This window comes from Sorex fumeus, unplaced genomic scaffold (genome assembly GCF_029834395.1).
Source record: "Sorex fumeus unplaced genomic scaffold, SorFum_2.1 ptg000061l, whole genome shotgun sequence".
NCBI lineage: Eukaryota > Metazoa > Chordata > Mammalia > Eulipotyphla > Soricidae > Sorex > Sorex fumeus.
In genome coordinates, this window is record NW_026606118.1 from 20796706 (window position 1) to 20807274 (window position 10569).

General features: G+C 40.4%; 1 pseudogene; it reads left to right on the forward strand.

The window, feature by feature from the left end:
* The first annotated feature begins 4049 nt into the window (after positions 1-4049).
* On the forward strand, positions 4050-10051 carry LOC130034730 (ubiquitin-conjugating enzyme E2 L3-like; annotated as a pseudogene).
* Positions 10052-10569: the final 518 nt, after the last annotated feature.

The window sequence follows — 10569 nt, forward strand, 5'->3', positions numbered from 1 at the left end:
CTTACCTGCTGTGCTACTGGTGCAGGCCCTCATAGAAACAACTCCTAATAGAGTGCTAACTAGATTAGTTGCTTGTGTGCTAGTATATATTCCTCTTCTTTGGCCCAGGTTGAGCTGAGGGCTGGGGTTCTAAATTAACTTCTTTGTATCAGTGATGAGCTTCTGCCTTTGTTTACCCCAATGTGCCCCACAATATCATTCTCTGAGTGAAACAAGTTGTAAAAAGCTCGTGAAGCACTGGCGTTGATTATGTTCATATTGTAGGTTTTCCAAATGCGTGACAAGATTGATGATTTTAGCTGTAAAATAGGTACAGTACTTGAAACATTAAATTGCTTGGGAAGAAAATAATTCCTATTAAAATTCTCTTTTATTCCTTCTGACTAGATCAAAAGAAGTCATTGATTTGGATAAAATTATAGTCTATGCCAAATGTTGCAGTGATGTGGAACAAACTAGAACCCTTACACACTGTTAGTAGGAACCTAACCACTTTAGGAGAGAAGTTTGTTGATATCTCAAACATAAATTTACTATATAGTACAATAACTTCACTTTTAGTTATCTACTCAAGACATAAATGTCCACAGGATTATTCATAGCAGCCCCAATTTGAAACCGTCCAAAGCACTATCAAGCAGTGAATGAATAAATTAAATGTGGTACACACATAAATGGAAGACTATTTTTAATAAATAATAAATTACTAATCCATGCTTCAACATGGATGAACTTTAAAACATTATAATAAATGAAAGAAGCCAGGAAGAAAACGGCCGAATACTGTCTGATTACATTTCTATGAAATGTGCAGATATATTAATCTTTAGAGAAAGAAAGGTGATTGGTGGTTTTTAGAGCTGGAGGCAAAAATGAAGACTGAGAGAAAATGTTTATGAGGAATCAACTTGAACTGACTTGAATGTTCTGAAATTGGATAATGCCATACGTTCACCAATAATCCCTGAATTATACATTTTAAGGTGTTTATTTTATATGTTTAGTATATCTCAATAAAACTTTTAAAATATAGTAACCCAGAAACAAAAGTTTAAAAAAATATGATCAATCACACTCCAAGATGGTTATAGATTTATGAATGGTTCCTACATTTGTTTGTATTTTCCGATTAAAACCCCACTGTTTGTGCATGGTGAAATCAAATTCAGGGTCTCACACAGGCCAGACATGTGCTACTAATGGGAGGAATCCTAGCCCTTAAAATTGTAATTTTTAAGTCAAAAGGAAGCAACAAAGAAGTTACCAAAAATTATCATCTAAGAGTCAAACATGAAATCCTTTCATGAAGGGCCAGAGGTGAGCGCTCTGTGAAGTCACCTTGACAAAGAGACAGAATAGCTCTCAGGCCCACAAGACTTGGCAGGAAGCTGATGAAAGTTAATAACCCATCTAAAGAAAGAAGAATCCGTCAGCAGGCAACGTTGATCAATAAAGAAAGCACAAAAAAGGGACAGTTGCATAAGCAGTCACTGCAGTGCCTAATCAATGCCGGTCACAGAGCAGGCACCCTGGGTCCAAAAGCAGAGAAGGATGCAAGCATTTTCTAGACCTTTCAGTGTTCTGTATGCTTAGCGTGGTGTAAGAGCATGGCCTTGTTTGATTCAACTGTATGTTCACCATATAACAGGCTTTAGTTTTTTACGAATTCCCAAATTACCTGGTATGCTGAGAAAATCTAGTCATGCGGTGTATCTATTATAAATTAACTCCTATTCTGGTTTCCAAATTTGTGACTCCTGAGATTTACCCTGTGAGTCTGCTTGTGCACATAGAATTAATCCTAAAACACGTCGAGATGGAGACTGCACAACTGGAAAGCTCAAAGTTGATGTTTGGCAAATTGATCAGGATAAGTTCTACCTCGTGAGACCTTGTGAGGCCTCTTGGAATGAACCTTTCTCAGTGACAATCCAACCCTGACAAGCGTTTTCCATTTAATCGTTAATATCAAGACAGTTTAGACACAAAGATACATGGACATGATTGCATATTCAGCATATTTTTAAGAAGATCAATTGATGTTCAACACCCAGGAAACCTCTTTCGCCAAATTTCAGAATCCAGAGTTGTTGGGTTACCTTTAAGCAAAAAAGTCTTTGTTGAAAGAAATTTGGAGAGATGTGATTGTAGGGAAAGAAAGGAATGGAGGTTCAAGAGAGAACATAAACTTCTCCATAGCGGATAACAGTTTTTAATGTGATTTATTTTTATAGGCAATTCATTAGCCATGGAATTGAGTTTAGTATCAAGCTCCCATTCCCTCCTGGATATAGAGAAATTATACTGATATCACTGGTTCTCACAATCCCAAGTCTGGTCATGTATAAGGTCAGTTAAGTATGATCTTTTCATGTTCTGAACAGCAGAATATGTAATATAATACAAGTGTGATTCAAGGATTCACTGTGAGCAAAAAAGACACTCCTGTCACCTGAGTAATCCCAAGAATTTGAAGTCTCTGCAAGAACTAGGATTGCTAGCCAAATTCCTTGTTATACAACAGGTGCATATTACAATCATTACAATCATCTAGGGAGCTTTAGAAATGAATATTTGTGCATGGACTCCACAAAGAGATGCTCATTCAGATGGTTTAGGGTGGAGTCTGAGTATAAGAATTTTAATAATCTCTTCCAGATGATTCTGACACACCCTGCAAGCTGTGCTGTTGACCAATTTTATGCCCTTCTTGTAAACTTCTAGGACTTTTGTGCTCCTCCAGACTGTAATTTCTAGACTGCAATTGCTAGCCTAGTTAATAGAGTTATGGATCATGATACTGGACAGATAACCTAAAACCCAGGTCCAGTCTAGGATTTCTATGTTGTCCAAATCCAAGAATTCCCCCGTGAATGACACTCTTGGGTTTTTGCAGTGTGCTCTATATAGTACAGGGTGGCCATTGACTTAATCTAGTCATCACATCAATGTATATTAAGCACATTTTGCAAATGAGCAACCTAGCTTAATTGATCTTTACTAACATATTTATAAGGCTTAACAGGAATATTTATTTTCACATCCCAGAAACATAAGAATTTGATTTCAAATGAAAAATTATCTAAAAGATTTCAAAACTTAGCTGAAACCATCTGTTTAAATAGTAAGAAAAAAAAGAAGACCTTACTGAAAAATACCCATATAAAACACTAGCATTTTTTGAGAAATCGAACATTTTGAAAAGGAAAATTTGGATTTTGTATGTTCATATAAATTGGATATATCAGATAATTCTATAAAATAGTTTTTTGAAAAATGGGCTTCAAAGAATCTGAATTCTGCAAATTATTTGTTTTGCCTTGTGCTTATGTTATCTTTGCTAATGTGAAAATACTACTAGAAGATGGTATTTTGCAAGTGTTTAAAAATAATAAGACAAAAAAATAAAAATAAAAAGAGCAATGAAGAGGAAAGAAGGAAGCTCTGACCGGTGGAGGCTTTTCCAAGGGCCAAGAGATACTCTCTAAAGATGAACTAAGACACTTTTGTAGCAAATAAATATTTTTTCACCTGGGGCTGGAGCAATAGTACAGTGGGTAGGTAATTTGCCTTGCACATGGCCAACCTGGATCTAATCCCTGGCATCCCATGTGGTTCCCAGAACTTGCCAGGAGTGATTCCTGAGCACAGAACCAGGAGTAACCCCTGAGCATTTTCAGGTGTGATCTAAATAGCACTGTAGCACTGTCCTCCCGTTGTTAATCAATTTGCTCGAGCGGCCCCAGTAACGTCTCTCCAATGTGAGACTTGTTGTTACTGTGGTTGGCATATCGAATACATCATGGGTAGCTTGCCAGGCCTTGCCATGCGGGCGAGATACTCTAGGTAGCTTGCCGGGCTCTCCGAGAGGGGCAGAGGAATCAAACCCCAATCGGCTGGAGCCGGCCATGTGCAAGGCAAACGCCCTACCCACTGTGCTATCGCTCCAGCCCTGACCCAAGTCGAGGTTATAGTGTGCAGCTACTTCCCGAGAACTGGCTCTGGAAAGTGCAGCTGGTGACCGCACAGCCCTAATGGCCCATGCCAGGATGCCTGAAGGCTTCACTGGAGCCCTAGAGACCCTGCTAGAGGAGGACCTGATAGATGAGGATGACTCAAATAAGTAAAAACAATTTTTTTTATTGAACTTGATTTATGTTAAGGTGAAAAGTTATATTTTGCATGAAGGCTCTGATGCTAGTAGAATTTCTGAATGAGAACAGAAATCCCTTTATGCATATTATCCATACAGAATCAGTTTAAGGTACTTAGGTGAGTTTTCTTTGGGTTCATTTTTTGTCATATTTCCCCCACTTGAGGGGGAAATTTTGTCAGAAGACTCCTTCAATCTAGAATAGTAAATGGTTTTAGCAAACTTCTTGTCCTACCATTATGAAGTGGAAAATATTTGAATTTGTGATTGTGATTGCATTTTGTTATCTAAGAAAATATCTATTGAGAAAAATATTGCCTTCTAAAAATAAATCAAGCTGAGGAATAAAAACTTATTAAGCCCTGGCTTTGAAAAATTCACTCTGAATTCCAAACTTCTATCTTTCAGTTTATTTTTGAGCTTATTGTTGGTTAACCCATCTAAGTACTGACATTAAAAGATGTCAAAAGTCCTCAGGTTTTTATTCTTAATCACAGTGCCTAAATTAAAACAATTTTTATAATCTCTTAAGTTTGTAGTCTTGGAATAACAAGTAAAATTTTTCAACACATTCTGCAAACCTCAATGATCTCAAACTATTAGGGGATCTGAAAATCGAAGCCAAAGTTAAAGATTCAGAGCAATCAGTTTCCAAAGTGTCATTTGGGTGGGCTAAAGGTGCATATTAGTTTGACTTGTATACCTCCTGCTCCTTTTCAAGAGAATAAATAATTACAGTGATTTATCTTTGAAATGTGCAGCTTGCAGTTGGATGTGGAGAAGTCACATAATGGTGTCAGAGCATCAGCCCAAAGTAAATAAAATGGGGAAATATATTTAGCAAATGATAATGCAAGATGGGGGAACGAGTGAAAAGAAGAAATTATCTTTACATGAACAGAGAACTTTACAAAATACCAAGCTTTTGCAAAAAAGGAAATAATTGCAGAAAATAGAATTAGTGGGGGGGGATGGGGGGAGTCAGAGCCCTACCAAAGCTCTATGCTAATTTTAGCCTCCTAATGGACAGAATAGTTTCTCAAGCTCTTTGCCTGGGTTTCTTCTCTCCAAGCTTTCAGTCTCCCTCTGAGTGGTAAGTGCTCAGGTTTAGATGCAGTAGAGCAGTTGCTTAGATTTTTTAATGCCTTTCAAGGCTACTGTGAATTTTGATGTTCACCACTCCCCACTCCTGCCACGGGAAACCACTCTTGCATTGGTCCTCATGGACGGCCTTCTAGTTGCTAGATCCAACTCGCCGTTTATCCATTCAGGTTTTATATCCCAGAGCACAAGAAAGAAGTTGACAGTTTGCCACTTTTGTCAGAAAGACATTGTTTACATTTCACTTTTTGCCTTCAGTATCTCTGAGCCCTCTTCACTTTTTTCATGACAGGGTTCTTTCTCTTCTCCCCCGGTCACTTAGCTATGTGAGGGATCTTTCTGCAGGGATCTCGTTCTCTCTCATCTCCTCATGCCTGGGTCAGTCTTTGCATACTTGTCACCTCTAGCTAGATGACTCCTGTCTAGAGTTCCAGGCTTTCTCCTAGATTTTCATCCTGTCTATCCGAGAACCCACAGGGAAGCAGAGAATAGGGGACTTAGAGAAGATGAACTATTCAAGGGTCCAGAGGGTGGGCTTAGATTTTAGAATCACTGCTTTAGTGCCCTAAAAAAATTATTTATAAAAATGTACAGGTGATTCTCTGCCTGGACCTTAATACTAGTTTTACTGACTGAGATGTTTTTTAGGAAAAAAAAAAAAAAGATTAAGCATGCAAGCATTTTTTTCTAGGTCAACCTGTAAGTAGAACAGACAGTTTAAAGAGCTGACATTTTCTTTAAATGGTATGTCTGTATTTCAGGGAAGAATTGAGAGGAGATGGGATAAAAGATAAAGCTAAAAAGTCTTAGTATGGTATAATAATCAATAACCTCGTTCCCATATTGTTCCTACCAATACTGATACTTTCACTTAAAAAAAAGTCAAGTTGTGGAGTTCATGCACAATTCAATCAGCCTAATCAGTGGCTGAATAAATAGCAGTACTCCTACATAAAAAAAGTAAAGTAACAGTATCTGTTCTTTTTATCTGTTGACTGTAGATAAAAAGAAAGTCTTTCTAATGTTCAGGCCCATCTTCATGGAAATTTGAGGTTGGTAGTTCAGAGTTCGGGTGGTGGCGTTGCTTTTCTCCGACCTTGTTCTTAGAAACAGAGTTCTTTCTAGCTCACTTCTCTTCCAACTCTGGGTGGTGAACGCCATCCTCCCAATCCAGTATGATCACTGGAAAACACATTCACCATATCCATCTTCCCAGGAGCAAGCAAGAGGCACAGTTCTCTGAGAAGCCGTCTGATAACACCGACTTAGAAATCACAGGCCAAATCCTACTTACACGGCTGCTCATAGCCAAGAGCAGAACTTCTGGGGGCTGGAGAGATGGGACAGTGTCCATCACCTCATGGTCCCAGGGTGATCCCTGCCACTGAGGGCAGAGCAACTGGGCCCTTGCCTTGAACTGCCAGCCTGGAGGCTGAGAATGGCTGGGAGGCTCCCCTCCTCCATTCCCTGTCCCAAAGAGAAAGTTCTTCAAGAGAAAATCTGGACTAGTGGTTGTCCTTACTGTGAGCATCCTGTATCCTTTCAACAGTGCACTTTAGTTACTGTGAATGGAATAGAAAAAACAAGGCAAGGCGGGTGGGAGAGAGGAGGAGGCACCTGCTGTCTCTGCAACACTGTAATTTGAACAGTGAGAAGATACCTAGATTCTTTGACCGCAGTCCGAGGTGGAGTGAAACTGTTACCTTCGCCTAAGTATTTTGTAGAGAATAAAGGTGCAGTAGGGAGGGCATCCGCAAGCTCAGTCTTCTTCCCAAGGTCGAGCGCCGCTCTGCCTTGTGACCTGAGTAGGATGAGCATCCCAGGACCACGAAGATGGAGGATCTGAGAGACAAGAGGCAGAGGCTTCTCCCCAGAAGCCCAGTGCGCCCCGGCGTCTGCAGTGGCCGCGTCTTGTGGGCGGAATAGTCTGCGCGGTGGCCAGCCTGGGATTGCTCCCCTCCCACAGACGGGCCTCGCTTCCTCTCCAACTATTCCAGTGTGGGCTCCCGCTCTGCTACGGAGCTTACAGGCTTCTCTGTGGGGATTTTTCTCCCTGCGAATCAATTTAAATCCTCCTTTGTTCACAATCTCGCCTCTTTCTCTATTCTGCACATAACCACAAACTCAAGAATGTGCTCTTTGCACCCTCCGTTCTATCAAGTCCAATAAAGCAACTTTTAGGAGAGAGGTTTTCTTTCTTCTTCCTCTCTCTCTCTCTCTCTCTCAATCTCTCTCTCTCTCTCTCTCTCTCTCTCTCTCCCTCCTTCCGTGTGTGTGTCATCTAGCAAAACCTTCTTTATCTAGTAATTAATTGACTTACTTTTTTGGTAGTGACTTTTTCTGCCTTTCTAAGCTACAAAGAGCCTTAGGTGAGAGAAAACTACAAATAAAATCCTAACATTTGCAGTATTTATGTTTTGGAAAAGAATACAATATTTCACAAAATAAATCATTATATTTTATAATTTTGATCTTAGATAGCTCTGTGTGTATACGTGTGTGTAAAATAAAGACTCGTACCTATTTTTCTGACTCCATGCCAGGCTGTTTTCACTCAGGGTGCCCCAGAGTGGGGTGCGTAAGAACCCTCCCCACCCCAAGAGACCCAGCCCTGGAAGCCGACCTCTAGTACCCAGCAGGTGCCATGCTCCAGACCGCCATCCGGACACTCGGGACAAACCACTTGCATGAATGAAGTCCTAAGGAACCCAGATAATGCGGAACTTTGTGACCTTGGGGTCTGGACTCAACAGAACCTGGGAGCAGAGATTCTCTGCCTGCTTTCCCCAGTCTCTGGAGACCCAGGGATCATGCCCATAAGCCACACCTTACCAGCATCAGATAATCTCCTCATTGGCTACCCTCCAGAACTCAGGGCTGCTCTTCCCAGACGGGAGTATAAAATGAGACCCCCATAACCATGCCACCAGACTACGTGCCAGGCTATTTTCACTCGGGGAGCCCCAGAGTGGGGTGGGTGGGAGCCCTCCCTGCCCCAAGGAACCCAGCCCCAGAAGCCCACCTCCACTACCCAAACACCGCTACGCTCCAGGCTGCTTTCTGGACTCATCATAAGACACTTCCTACCCATTTTCCATAATTACCACACCATATTTGATGGGGTTCAGACAGCAGGCAACAAACCATAGAGAGAAATATAGAAATATATGCCTCTCGGAGAGCCTGGCAGGCTACTGAGAGTATCTCCCCCCATAGGCAGAGCCTGGCAAGCTCCCCATGGCGTATTCGATATGCTAAATACAGTAACAACAAGTCTTATTCCTCTGACCCTGAAAGAGCCTCCAATCATTGGGAAAGATGAGTAAGGAGAGGCTGCTAAGATCTCAGGGTTGGAAGGAATAGGGACATTACTGGTGCCTGCTTGAGTAAATCGATGAACAATAGAATGACAGTGATACAGTGATACCTATTTTTCTAAGTTGTGTTTCAATCTACACACTATGACTGCCTGTTTACAGGAGAATCTGAAGCAGTGGTAATTCTTAGACCTTACTCAATTAACCCTGTCTTCCCCTTGTACATTCCTGTGGGCCAAAATTTGAACTATAAACCTGCTATTAAAACTTGAAGGAAGGGGTTAGAAAGATAGTACAGTGGTTAAAGTGTTTATCTTACAAGCACTTGACCCAGGTTTGACCCACAGTACCATTAACGATCCCAAAACCATGCCAGGAATGATCTTTGAGCACAAAGACAGGAGTAAGTCCTGAGCATTGTTGGGTGTGGCACCAAACAAATAAACAATAAAATAGAAACAGGAATTCCTTTCCCAAAGTTCCCATGTAAACTGATGGATGCATTATGGAATGTGCAAGGTGTTAGAGATCTGCCAGTCTGGGTTCATATTCTAGATCTTCAATTCTTGTACAAGACCTTTGATGAGAAACCAGTGAATGGTGGAGGTCAGCCTGGGTTCGATAATAACATCTTAGGCCAAACTGATTTTTTTTATTTTGATAAAATCATTACATGTACAGGTAGAACAGCTTTTAATTCTGGCACACTCTTAGAAACATATCTCAAGATTTTCTTGTAACTACGATGAATAAATGAAACAATGATAATTAAAATATGTTTGGAGATACTGCATTCATGTCTCCTTTCAATGTGGGGCACATATCTCTAACAGCAGGAAAGTTTTATCCCTTCTGTGGTCAACGTTTTCTCAACAACATGAATAGAAATGCATTAAATACTTTAGTGGCCCCAAACTAGGAAGAACAACTATGCACTGAATGGTGAATTAATATTAAAAAATCATCTCAAGAACCTAAAATAATTTCTTCAATAAAATCTATTAAAAGATCAGGAGCACCAGATCCAAGATGGTGGCCAGCAGGAGGCTGAAGAAATCTGCAAATGTAGAATGAAAAGATTCTGCAACATCCAGGTTGATGAAGCTAATCTATTGACTTGGATAGGCTTATTGTTTTTGACAATTCTCCATATGAAAAGGGGTCTTCAGAATTGAAATAAACTTTCCAGCAGGGTACCAATCAAACCACAGAAGAACACATTTAAGACAAAGGTCTGTCATCCAAACATTGATGAAAGGGAGCAAGTAAGTCTGCCAAAAAATAGTGCTGAAAACTGGAAGCCAGCAACCAAAAATTGACCCAGTAACCAAGTTCCTCATTGCACTGGTGAATGACCCCCCAGTCTGAGGACCCACTTTTGGCTGACCTAACTGAAAAGGATTCTAAGGACCATAAAAAACTTTCTAAAAATGCTGCAGAGTTTACAAAGAAATATGGGGGAAAGCAACCTGTGGACTAAATCTGTCATAACTGATTCCAGCAAGTGTGAACAGAGACCTGGAGCAGTACATTCAAACACCCACAAAATGTGAAAAATTGACTTGTGCCCTATTCTTCACTAGTGGTAGTTACTGTCTACAGTTTCTTTTTTTATGTAGGAGTACTGCTATTTATTCAGCCACTGATTTGCTGATTGAATTGGACATGAACTCCACCTTAATTTTTTTTCATTTTTTATAATTTTATTTATAGAATCACCATGAGAGCAGTTACAAAGTTTTCGGGTTTAAGTCTTGGTCATACAATGAAACACCTGTACCTTCACCAGTGCCTATTCTCCACCACCAAAAACCCCAGTATACCCCCATCCCACACCCTCCCCCTACCTGTGGGGGCAGATGATTTCCACATTACTCTCTCTCTACTTTGATCACATTCAATATTTTCACACCAGACCCACCATTATTATTTAGGATTTTACCCCAACACTCAGATCTGCTGAAAAGGCAACACTAGACGATTTGTTTTCTATTGCTG